Source organism: Chamaea fasciata, unplaced genomic scaffold (genome assembly GCF_029207755.1).
Source record: "Chamaea fasciata isolate MVZ Bird 193981 ecotype frontalis unplaced genomic scaffold, bChaFas1.0.hap1 SCAF_24, whole genome shotgun sequence".
Taxonomy (NCBI): Eukaryota; Metazoa; Chordata; class Aves; order Passeriformes; family Sylviidae; genus Chamaea; species Chamaea fasciata.
The window spans coordinates 893543-904412 of record NW_027094109.1 but is presented as its reverse complement, the minus strand read 5'-3'; the positions used below and the strand labels follow the sequence as shown (position 1 = coordinate 904412).

Here is a 10870-nt window from a genome sequence, read left to right as displayed (position 1 = left end):
TGTGCATCTGCAGTTATGTTTTCGGTCCTGCTGCAGGGGGAAACGGGTTAACTCTTTTCTAGGTAAGACTCAGGAAAGAAAATCTCAAAATAAGGAACGATGATTTTAAAACGGATATTTGAAACTTCCTTATTTAAAAGGGGGGATTTAAAGTAGCGCTTGAGCTCCACTCAGCGTCTCTTTTCGGCTTGACTCCTCAGCAATATTTTTTTTTTAAGTTGTGAAATTTTTTTCCTTTTTTTTTTTTTTTTTTTTCCTTTTTGGTGTGTTTTTAAAAGTCGCTCCTAGCTCCAGGAGGGCTCGTGGGGCGAGGATGTCCCATGGCCACGAATAATCTGAGCGAACAGCTGGAATATTGATAAGGGGGGAAAACGGAAATCAAATGAAAAGTAGAGGGCAGAGAAGCAAGGGGAAGGAAAGCAAAGCACGTCCTGGAGCTGCGAGCAGCTCAGAAGCCCCCTGAGGAAATGCCTGCTTGATGCAGCCTGTCTGGATGGGCTGGGAATTTTAACTTCAGCGCTGCTTTGAATCCATCAAGTTTAAATCTCTCTTCTCCCCGCAAAACTGCGGCGGCAAAGGCAGCGCTCCACAGCTGGTGGGAGCTTGGCTTTGGTCTCAGCCTGGATCTTTACAAACTGCTCTGCCACTGGCTGAGGGGAAAGGGTCTAAAAGGTGAGTCCTTTCAGTCATAGCAATAAGAATAAGCGATTCTAAAAGGAGTTTAAGAGGCCTTTTTATATCGCGGCTGACGCTGGCAATTGATAAATAATCCGCTGCAGACTCTGGAGAACTGGCTCCAAGATATGCAGATGTATTTATTTCCATGTATAGTCGTAATTACAGCAGGGAGGTAGAGGAGGCAGGGGGGACGCTAATCAGGGGTAAAGAGGAGAGCAGGGGAAACTAATATGGGAATCCTTGACCCCAGAAAATTTACTGGCGAGGCAAAATTACCTTGTCCCTCTACTCTGCCTGCCCCCACCCCCCGTCGCAAGTTCAGAAGCAAAAGAAACTGGAATGTGTTAGGAGGGAGGACGACAGGGAAAAAAAGGATTGTACTTATCAGAAACACATTGTCCTCTTTAGAGCCGCCTGCCCTCCCGTGCCAGCTGGACGGGCAATAAATACTTTAAAAATCAATTAAAGTGCGGTTACGTGCAGATAGCGGACTTTTATTTTCCAGTTGTTGGGCTGTGGGGATTTTTTTCTTGGTTGTTTGTTTTTGGGGGTTTTTTTCCCTTTTTTTTTTTCCCCTTAACTGCGTGGATGGTTCGGTGGCTCCAGGGCACGGAGGTGTCCCCGGGCTTTGCGGGATCTCAGCTCCAGCGGCCGGGCAGCTTCATTAAGGCAGTTGTGTAATTAACCCCGGGGCTGGCTCGGATCAGACCCGGACGGGCCGCGCTGAAGGCTCACTCAGGACCCCACAGCTTTTCCTCAACAACTTGGGAAAAAGCCCCAACCCAACGCCTCGGGGCGCGGGCCGCTCGTGCGCGGCTCCTGGTGCATCCTTCTCCTCCTGTCGGGTCATTTCCCTCTGGTAATTCCTGGGTGAATGCCTGGCTCTTCCTTCCATCCCGGGAAACACGGGACAGCAGTGGAGCGGCAGGCTGGCGATGTGTGTGAGGGTAATCAAGGTGATCCTTAATGACGCGCCTCTTACACTTAGCTAATTGTTTTCTGCGCCCTCCAGAAGGAATGAACACCCCGAGAGGGTCGGGGAGGACAAATAAAATCGGTTTGTCGGATGTTTTGGGGGCTGCGGGTCTGTGACACACCATCACATTTTTCACCATCGTTGTTAATTTCTGCGTCTCTGTAGTGACGATTTTGGGGGCTGAAGGCAAAAAAACCCTGTTAATCAGGAGTTCATCAAGTCTTAGGAGTACAGAAAAACCGGTGGGGTGCCTTGAGTCTGAGGTAAAGTCTGAGCAGGACCCGAAATAGAAACGGGATTGACAACCCTGAGAGCTCTTTTAATATTTGCAGCGATGCTTCCTTTCGGAATACATTTTTAATTTATGGTTTAATTATTGTTGCTGAGTAAGGTTCCTTAAATCAGTCGGGGCTGGCGGGTTAATGGCTCGGGATGGTTTCAATGAACCAGGAAAGGCAACTGCCCCTCACTCAGCCAAGGGAAACCTTGGGGTACGAGTCAATGGGGTTAACTAGGCTCGACATGAAAACACGAGTATTTCAGCTGGCTTTTAATTGTTGGCTAAGAAATTCAGTTAATCAAATGTCAAACGTTTCCCTCTGCTCTGGTCAAAAGCGAATAAGGCTCTTTTCCTGAGGAGGAGGGAGAACCCAAAGGAAAAACCGAACTGGTTTTAAAAAGAGAAATAAATCCCTGCTCTGTGAGTCTCTTACTTGATTTTAGCTGCTGTGTTGATGTGGTTCTCTGTCCTTTAAAAGTAACCCTTTAATGCTTGATCATTCTGCTCTAAATTTTATTACAAATCTTATTATTTAAACCAGGTTTTATTCCTTTATTTTTCTGTTTGCATATATATGACTGAGAGCATTTTTATTATTTATTTCAGGTCAAATTTAGGACCTTTAAACATATCTAATAAACAAGTAAGGATGTTTCAGACTGTACCAGACACTTCGTCTTACGTCAAGGTAAGACATGACAGCATCTTTAAACAGGTAATGTCAAAAATTACAATCCTCCCAGATTCACGGTTATTTGTATTGGTTGAAAATCTCATTCACTTTCTTACTGAATTTAGCAGGAAAAAAAATCCCTTATTCTTCAGTGGGAGAAGGGTCAGAGACTGAAATATCGAATTTATTGTTTTGGAAGTGTGCAGGGTTGAGTCAGAAGTTATATCATCGGGGACAAACAATGAGTCCAAGTGGGCTTGTCTTTTATCCTTCATTGGTGCTGGGTTTGCTGGGTTATCCTATGGTCAGGCTGCTCTAAATTCCAGTATGGTCCTGCTTTATTGCTCTGGAACCAACACAACCATGGGGCTGTGCTACCGGGTTATATCCCAGAGTTCTGTCATAGTGGTTCCTTGGATTTCCTTCCTATTTTCTGCTCTCTCTCAGTTGCTGAGGCAATGGATTGTCACACCGGGCAGTGCTGTGTAACACTGGGAATTTTTTTCTGTGCTCCTGATGTTTCTTTCTCTGCTTGAATGTTTCCATGCAATTTAGTGGGGAAATTAACTTCAGTTGTTTTGGTTTTTAACTGATATTACCAGATCTTGCACTCTAAATACTTGTTTGCATTTATTTATTTATTTATTTATTTACTTGTTTATTTATAGCTTAAGAAATGGATCTTACTATGTGTTTTGATGGGCCACTTCTGCCTCTTTCTTTTTTAAAGATTAAAACAAAAACCAAAGCAGGGTTGGCACAGCCTTGTCCCTTTATACCTCAGTTGAGCTCTATATTATATTTTAAATCATATAGGGTTTTTTTCACAGCAGCTCCCAAGAATGTAAATAAACCAAGCCTGGGACATCTGGGTTACATGTTTGAGGCAAACCCTGCATGCAGCAGCACTTAGGGAAAATCTAAACCACAAGCCTCTCCTGTCTGTGAAGAAACACAGGAGGGTGTTAACTAGAGCTGGGTGGATAATTTGTAATGAATAATTTATTACAGGAATTTGGTCACCCTTTTTTTCTCTTTCTCTCTCTCAATGATCTGTGCCCCAACTGGGATTTTCATGTGCATCCACATTATTGGGGATGATCCACTGAATGATTCCTGTGAATAATCCCGACGTTATGGCTCAGTTTGGGCAGCTTCTTGGGACAATCAGCAGTGGAAATGCAAGCTTGGGATGATCCCAGGTCATGTGGCTTTGGGTCAGCTTGTGCAGCTGCTCTACATTTCTACAACAAATCCAACCAGGAATAGGCAGGATTCCCCATCGGGCTGATAGCCCCCAAAATCCCACTCCCATCTCAGTGTTTCAGGGAATGTTGGTGAGTTAATTTTGCTCATTAAGTTCACATAGCTCTCGACCAGGTTCTATAACGACAGAAATAGTGGAAAACAGCTGAAATTCAAGTCTGGGGAAGGCAAATCCCCTCCAAGTTCAAGCAAAGGAAGATGTTCCCCAGTGTGAGACTGGCGGTGGCCTGTTGAAGTCGGGGGATGTTGGGAATGCCCCAGGATGCTCTGTTTGCAATGAAGAGATGAAGGCCCTGTGACATCCTCCAGTGTCGTGTCACTGCCTTGGGTTGGGAGGCAGAGCCAGGGCTGCTCCTGTTAGGAGCAAAATTCCTTTGGAATCAGGTGGAACTGAGACCCAGGCCTGAATAACTGGACATCCAAGTAGGACTGAGGGAGCCTGTCCATGTCTGTGTTGGGGCAGCCTCCTCAAGAAGTGCAGTCCTGCAGGCAAAAGGCTGGGGCAGAGTTCTCTTCCCAGAAATTTGTGCCATATGCACCAGGAAGAGCTCCTCAGGTGGGACTCAGCAGTGTGGAGGGAGGGATGAGCTGTGGGATGCTGGAGTCTGACTCTTCCACAACCCTTCCTCCTCGGCTGCTGGTATTTTGGGCAAGGATACTGTCTCTGCTATTTTGTCTGCAGAGTTTCTCCCACACCGATGGCACTGGGGAAATTATTTGTTCCTGTGCTTAAAAAAATCAACAGGATTTTGATGAAGTCTGACCCAAAATCTTCTGGAGACGAAGGAAGTATCTGCCACGGACTCTCAGTGGTTTGAGTTGGGCAACTCTGTCCCAGTGGGACCAAATGGTACCTGGGCAGTTCATTCAGAGCTGTTTATGAGGGTGGGAATGCGAAATTCAGGGAAGCTTGAACCTTAAACACGTGGGTGAGGTCAGTCTCTGCCCCTCTGAGTTTGGTGGCAGCTTCCAGTGACTCAAATGCATCCAGAAGCAGCAGAGAGGTTCTGACAGTGTCTGGCTTCTTCACAGAAGAGCTGGGGTTGATGAATGTTCCGTGCAGTGGGAAATGTGGGTGTGGATCCTGGTGGAGTGAGCTCCGTGCTCCTGAGCAGGACCCGTCCACTGTACACTGCTGCATTTCCCCATCTTTGGAGTGTGGGTGCAGCTGAACAAGGTCCCAGTGAGACCCCCCCTTGCCTTCCTTCCTTTCCTGTTGCCCCACACTGACCTGGGAGGCCTTCCCACCTCTGGGGAGCACAAAGTTTGAAAAGCAGATTGATAGATGATCGAGTCCCAGTTCCTCTCTCTTTTTTTGTCTATTCTGATTATTTTATTATTATTATTCATGTAATTCCTTCTCCACAAAACCTTTCTTGCTGTCTTATGGAAGGGAGAAGTATTTTTTTTTTCATTACTTTTGTGGGATGTGTACACCACCCCCACCAGAAAAAGAGAGATTGGGATTGATCTTTTCTACAAATCCTCCACAACAGATGGACAACGCGCGTCAGCTTCAGGGTTACTCTGTGCCTTGGATAGAAAATGTCTCATCTCTCTGGGCTGGAGCCCAGAGCGGGTGGCTACAGGGTGTTCCACAGGAATTCCCAGGAGGAACAAATTCACCAAGTATCCTGTGAGCACCTTCAGGCCACGAGGTTCTTGTCATGGCTTTGCAAATGCAGGATGAGGGGTGAGGTGAGGTGAGGGAGCTGCAGGAGGCAGAGAAGGATTTCATTCTAAAATGCTTTGTTTTAACAAGAATTTTTATGTGGGGTCACTTGGATTGGAGCTTCTCGGTGCTATAACCTCGATTTCCATCACAGCACAGAGGGGTTATCAAAAGCACTGATAACAGATCCCACAGAACTCCTGGAAAGGGAAACCCAATCCCATGAAACTCCTAACAGGGAAACGCAAGCTTCTCTCTCATACCCACTTCTTGTAGGGGCTTTAATTCAATGGAGGTCTGGGAATTCGTAGAAATAAAAATATATTTTGATCCTTCGTGGTTCATTCTACATTACTGTTGAAGAATTTCTGTTTCTCAGACCATTGGGGACTGACTGATCTGCAAGTATTTAATAATTCACAGTGTATCAGAGGGTGCTAATCTCATCTAAACAAGAGGATTTTCTTTAGAGAATGAAACATGGAATATAATTGGGAAATTAAATTTTAAAAGGAGACAGCGCTGGAATCCTGACTGGAGGGATATGGAAAGAATTAGGGCGATAAGCAAAGCAACATGACCTCTGAATTCTGATTTTTTAATTACTACCATTGCGACGAGCTCCTCCAGGTCACAGCAGCCCTCGCTCCCCTCCTGCCCCTCCAGTCTGTAGTTTCAGATGAGTGTAAAGGCGGCACAAGGATAATTCGGGGGGTTCGTTATTCACCCGCGCTTTTCTTCTGCCCTTGGGCAACATCAAAACGCTTCATGTCCTTCTTTATCGCCTCCTCCCCGCACACTCAGCACTTCTGCTTTCGCTTCCCGTGCCCTGCCCTCCTCGGGGCAGCCCGGGCCGGGGCCAACCTCTCCCTTCTCTGCTCCTGGATCCCCTTCCCTGCTCCAGGATCCCCTTCCCTGCTCCAGGATCCCCTTCCCCGCTCCAGGATCCCCTTCCCTGCTCCAGGATCCCCTTCCCTGCTCCAGGATCCCCTTCCCCGCTCCAGGATCCCCTTCCCTGCTCCAGGATCCCCTTCCCTGCTCCAGGATCCCCTTCCCTGCTCCAGGATCCCCTTCCCTGCTCCTGGAGCTCTTTCCCTGCTCCTGGAGCACTTTTCCTGCTCGTGGATCCCCTTTCCTGTTCCTGGAGCACTTTTCCTTCTCCTGGAGCTCTTTTCCTGTTCCTTGAGCTCTCTTCCTGCTCATGGATCCCCTTCCTGCTCCTGGCGTTTCTCCTCCCGGGGGAGTTTCCACTCCAGGTACCAGCCCCGCCAGCTCGAGGCCAGACTTTCCAGGGAAAGTCCCTTGGAAAAGGAGGCAAGGAGCGGGCGGTGGGGAGCGGCTGTCCCGGCATCACCCCCGCTTTTCCTCTTTTCCTCTTTCCCTCTGCCGTGCCTGGAATGTCCCAAGCAGTCCTGCTGCCCCTCGCCAGCTCCTGCCGAGAGCGGCCCCCAGCACGAAGATGGATTTTGCTCCGGGACAGAATCTCTGTGCAAGCGCGGGGTTCTCGCTTTAAGCACGGGTTTAACGCAGCCATAAGGTTCGTGGTGCAGCACAAAGAGGGATATTCATGGAGGGAAAAGGGGCTGCGTGGCTGGGAACAATATTGGGTTTGTTCTTGCTCTCCTTCCGCCTGGAAAGTTTACAGAAGCCCTAAAGAGAGAGGGGGTAAATTCTTTTTTTTTTAAGGACAAAACAGTGAAGTTTTCTTTGGAGCGGGCACTGCCAAACCCTGGCACGGACACGTCCCTTTCCCGCTGAACAGGAGCAGAGGACAGGTCACCAGGAAAGAATATCCCGGGATTTCGTTTGTTTTGCAGCGGGATTGGTGCCCGGTGGACCGAGCGAGGGGAAGGCGCTGCAGAGGGATCCGTGAGGGATCAGCCCGCAGGTGCTCAGGGATGCGCGGGTGGAGCGGGCAGAAACCCGCCCGTGATCCCAGGAACAGCTGGAGAACCTGAGCCCGGAACGAAAAGGGAAAACCAAAGCCTCCCTGGAGTGGTTCTTCCTCAATCCGGGTGCTGATGTTCCTGCTGAGTGCATCCTCCCGCGCTTTATCCGTTTCTGCTTATTCTTTTTTCCCTTTTCCCCATTCCTGGCATCCCGGAGGGTTCCAGTCCTTGTCCCCTGGGCTCGGGAGGACGGGACACGCACCTCCAGAGAGGGTGGGGTCTGCAGTAGCTTCGGGGGCAGAACTGCTCTGAACTCCTACGTCACTCACCCTCGGCGATCACTAATTACGTTCATACCAAATCGTTTCTCTTTTTTCCCCTTTCTGACACCCATTTCTCGGGCCACAAACGCTGTTAAATCGTCGAGCTTTAGCCAGTCGTTGATTAACGCCTTATGACGACTTGGTGCTTAAGGATTTAGGTCTTGTTGGCACCGAGCTTTCTAAAGAGAGAAATCCCACTCCGTGTCCCCGTGTCCTGCCTTTTCCCCGTGCTCAGCCCCCGCGCTGAGTGGGGAAGGGCTGGCATTGTTCCTTCCCCGCTTTACCTTCAAGACACGGCTTGAATTTAAGTGGAGGTGGGAGAAAAGTTTTTTTTTTTCTCCTGGAATTGTGGCATGTTTGAGCTTTCTAAAATAAACCGGGCACAAGGGATGAGCTTTTCTAGGGACCTCCGTCTTTAGACAGCAGCAACCAACCCCCCTCCCCAGCTCTGCGACCTTTTAATGGCTCCATTCTTTCGCAATTTACAGAAAAACGCCCCCCTCCCAATATGCTGGATCCAGGGAATTTTGTATTCCAGCCCTCCAAGCCCCGTGTTTAGAAGGAGAGGATGTGTGGAGGGAAAGGGGAGCAGAAATGGAAGAAAAGAGAGAGTGAATGCTAAAGGGGAAAAATGCTTTAAATCTTTCCTGTAAATCTCCAAATATATGAAGTCTGAGGAACAAATTCAAAGCAGGCACGGCCGCCTGAAGAGAAGTTAGAGAGAAATATTCTGTTCCATTCAAGCGCATCAAGGGTCTCGCTGAAGTCTTGTTTGGCTAAGGTCAGACGAGACTGGGTTCTCCAATAAAAATAAATCTCAAATTAATTATGGCCTCAAGCGAGGGGCCAGACGTTCGGAGCTAGTGCACTGCAGTCTGTTTTTTTGGCCTTCAGTATTTTTGGGTTTTGTGCCTCAGCTTTTCAATAATTGCGGGATGGGGGAGGGAGGGAGGGCGGGGGCTGTTTTATTGGGACATGGAACTCAAAAGCAGCCAGGACACCCCTGGCTCGCCCCGCTCGCCCCTCATTGCGATGCAGCTTCAAAGCTACTGCCTCTTCTCCACCCCACTTTCAAGACATTATTTTACTTAGTACCGATTAGCGGGGAATAACTTCCCGGCTTCAGGTTCCCAGATCTCCTGGGCTGTTCCTGTAGGGAGGAGGGATCCGATCCTTCAGTTCTGCGCCTGGAACACTCTCCTGATTCCCTTTTATTGCTGCAGCTCAAAAGCGGAGGTTTGCCCAATTAGTTGGACCTAAATTCGGATTCGTTTCTGGGGATCAAATCCCAGGGCTGCAGTTTGGGCTTTTTGCTTGTAAGAATGAGGGGTTAGAAAATAAACAAACAACGTCGCGTTTTTCTTTCCGCGATGGGGTCGGTGCCAGAGGAAAGTCAGAGCCGGGAATTTAAAACGTTCACTGGAGCTGGGGGAGAGTTTCCCTCCAGTGAAGGCTGGAGCGGGATAAACTCCGGCCCCCTGCAAGTACGGGCTGATGGGGATTGTACAAACTTTTAGTGAGAATAGAATGTGCGTTATCTAGACAGCAGTATTATTAGATACATAATACACACAGTGTACCCAGCGCGGGTTGTGTAAATGCACGTGTATTGAAAGGCGCTTTTAAAAAGGGGACACTTTGTCACAATTAGCGGGAAATGAGGCACTTTCTAGCCACAAAGGGATGTTGGGGTTTTTTTGAGCTCCACTCCCTTTTGACCGCGTTCGTTCACAGCGACAGTTCCAGGCTGGGCTCAAGGAGAGCTCAGCTGATGATGTTGGGGTCAGAGGGGGTGACAGAAGCCAATCCCCTCTACCATCCTCGGAAAGTCATGTTTCCAACCTGCAGCGGGGCTCGGAAAGATTTTCATTGTGCTTATTCCTAGGGAATAACCGGTTTTAATTATGAGGTGATGCCCGCTAATCCCGTGTGGGTAACAGAGAGAACATCCAAATCTTTGGGGTTCTGCGAGGGACTGGAACCGAACTACACCGAGGTTTAACTCCTTCGGGTCTGGACACGGAACAGCTCCAGGCCACATCCCCCTAGTGGCTCCTCATTCCTTTGGCTCGGATCGCGCCCAACGCGGCGTTTTCACCTTCTCCGTGTGGGGCTGCAGCCGCTGGACCCAGCCCTAAGGACGGGACTGAGGCGGGGACGTGCCAAGCGCTCGATTAGTTCAATTAATATTGAACTAATTAAAAGCGCCGCTCGACAATTCCGTTCCATTCATTAACGGAGTGAAAGAGAAAAACAATAACACTAATAATAATTGAGGAGCAACCGATTTCTACCAGCCTGTCCTGATGTAAGCATCGGAAATCTTCCGTGGTTGCCAAGATCAAATGATTTTCCAGATGTCTGGTGGTGACCACATTAAACAGATCCTAATTCCTTTGCTGTACGTACATGTGCATCCAAAGGGAGAGCAACAATCCAGAGGGGCGCAAACCGCTCAGCCCCGTGCCCGCCTCTCCCCTGCCTGTCTCGGCTCCCTTCGTCTTGGTTAAATGCAGTTCAATAACAGTTCAGAAGTCAGTTAGATAACAATTAAATTGTTAAATAACAGTTAAATACCCAGAGTCACGGCACAACCACCTAGGATGATTCACAGCTTGGTGTACGAAGTTATGAATATTCCAGCCTTTTCCAAAAAGTATGGCATAGCTTCAAAGGTGGCTTTGGGTTTGGTTTTGAGGATTTTTGTGGTTTGTTTGTTTGTTTGTTTATTTGTTTGTGGTTTATTTTTAGGGAGGGGGGAGGGAATGTGGGGGATTAAAACAAAAACAGAAAAAAAATAAAGCAAAGCTTCTATTTTTCGTTATTTGGGAGGAAAATAGCAGATTGTTCGGCTTGTCTTTAGAGTGTGCAACACCTTCGCACATTCCCTTATCTCATGGATTCTCCCAAATGTTCCTTTAGAGCAAACACAGGAGGAAAAGCACGGAGCATCCGTGACAGACCCGGTATCACAAGTGACCTGAGCAGGCTCCGTTCGAGTCATCCCCAGACATGCAAAATAAGCCCCTGCGGGTCACGGTGCCCGTCTGGCCATAAAATGCAGAGTTGGGTTCCTAAAAGATCTCCGGGTGGGATGGCGGGGGGTCTGTTTG

The 10870-nt window shown here is 48.3% G+C and overlaps 1 long non-coding RNA gene across 2 annotated transcripts; it reads left to right on the top strand.

Moving 5' to 3' along the window:
* Window positions 1–240: 240 nt before the first annotated feature.
* On the top strand, window positions 241–10491 carry LOC136300761 (uncharacterized). 2 transcript variants are annotated; one of them, XR_010723732.1, is made up of 3 exons: window positions 241–672; window positions 2541–2622; window positions 9643–10491. It is a non-coding gene; the product is annotated as an uncharacterized lncRNA (long non-coding RNA). The 2 variants fall into 2 exon arrangements; XR_010723731.1 differs by lacking the exon at window positions 9643–10491 and adding an exon at window positions 7363–8685.
* Window positions 10492–10870: the final 379 nt, after the last annotated feature.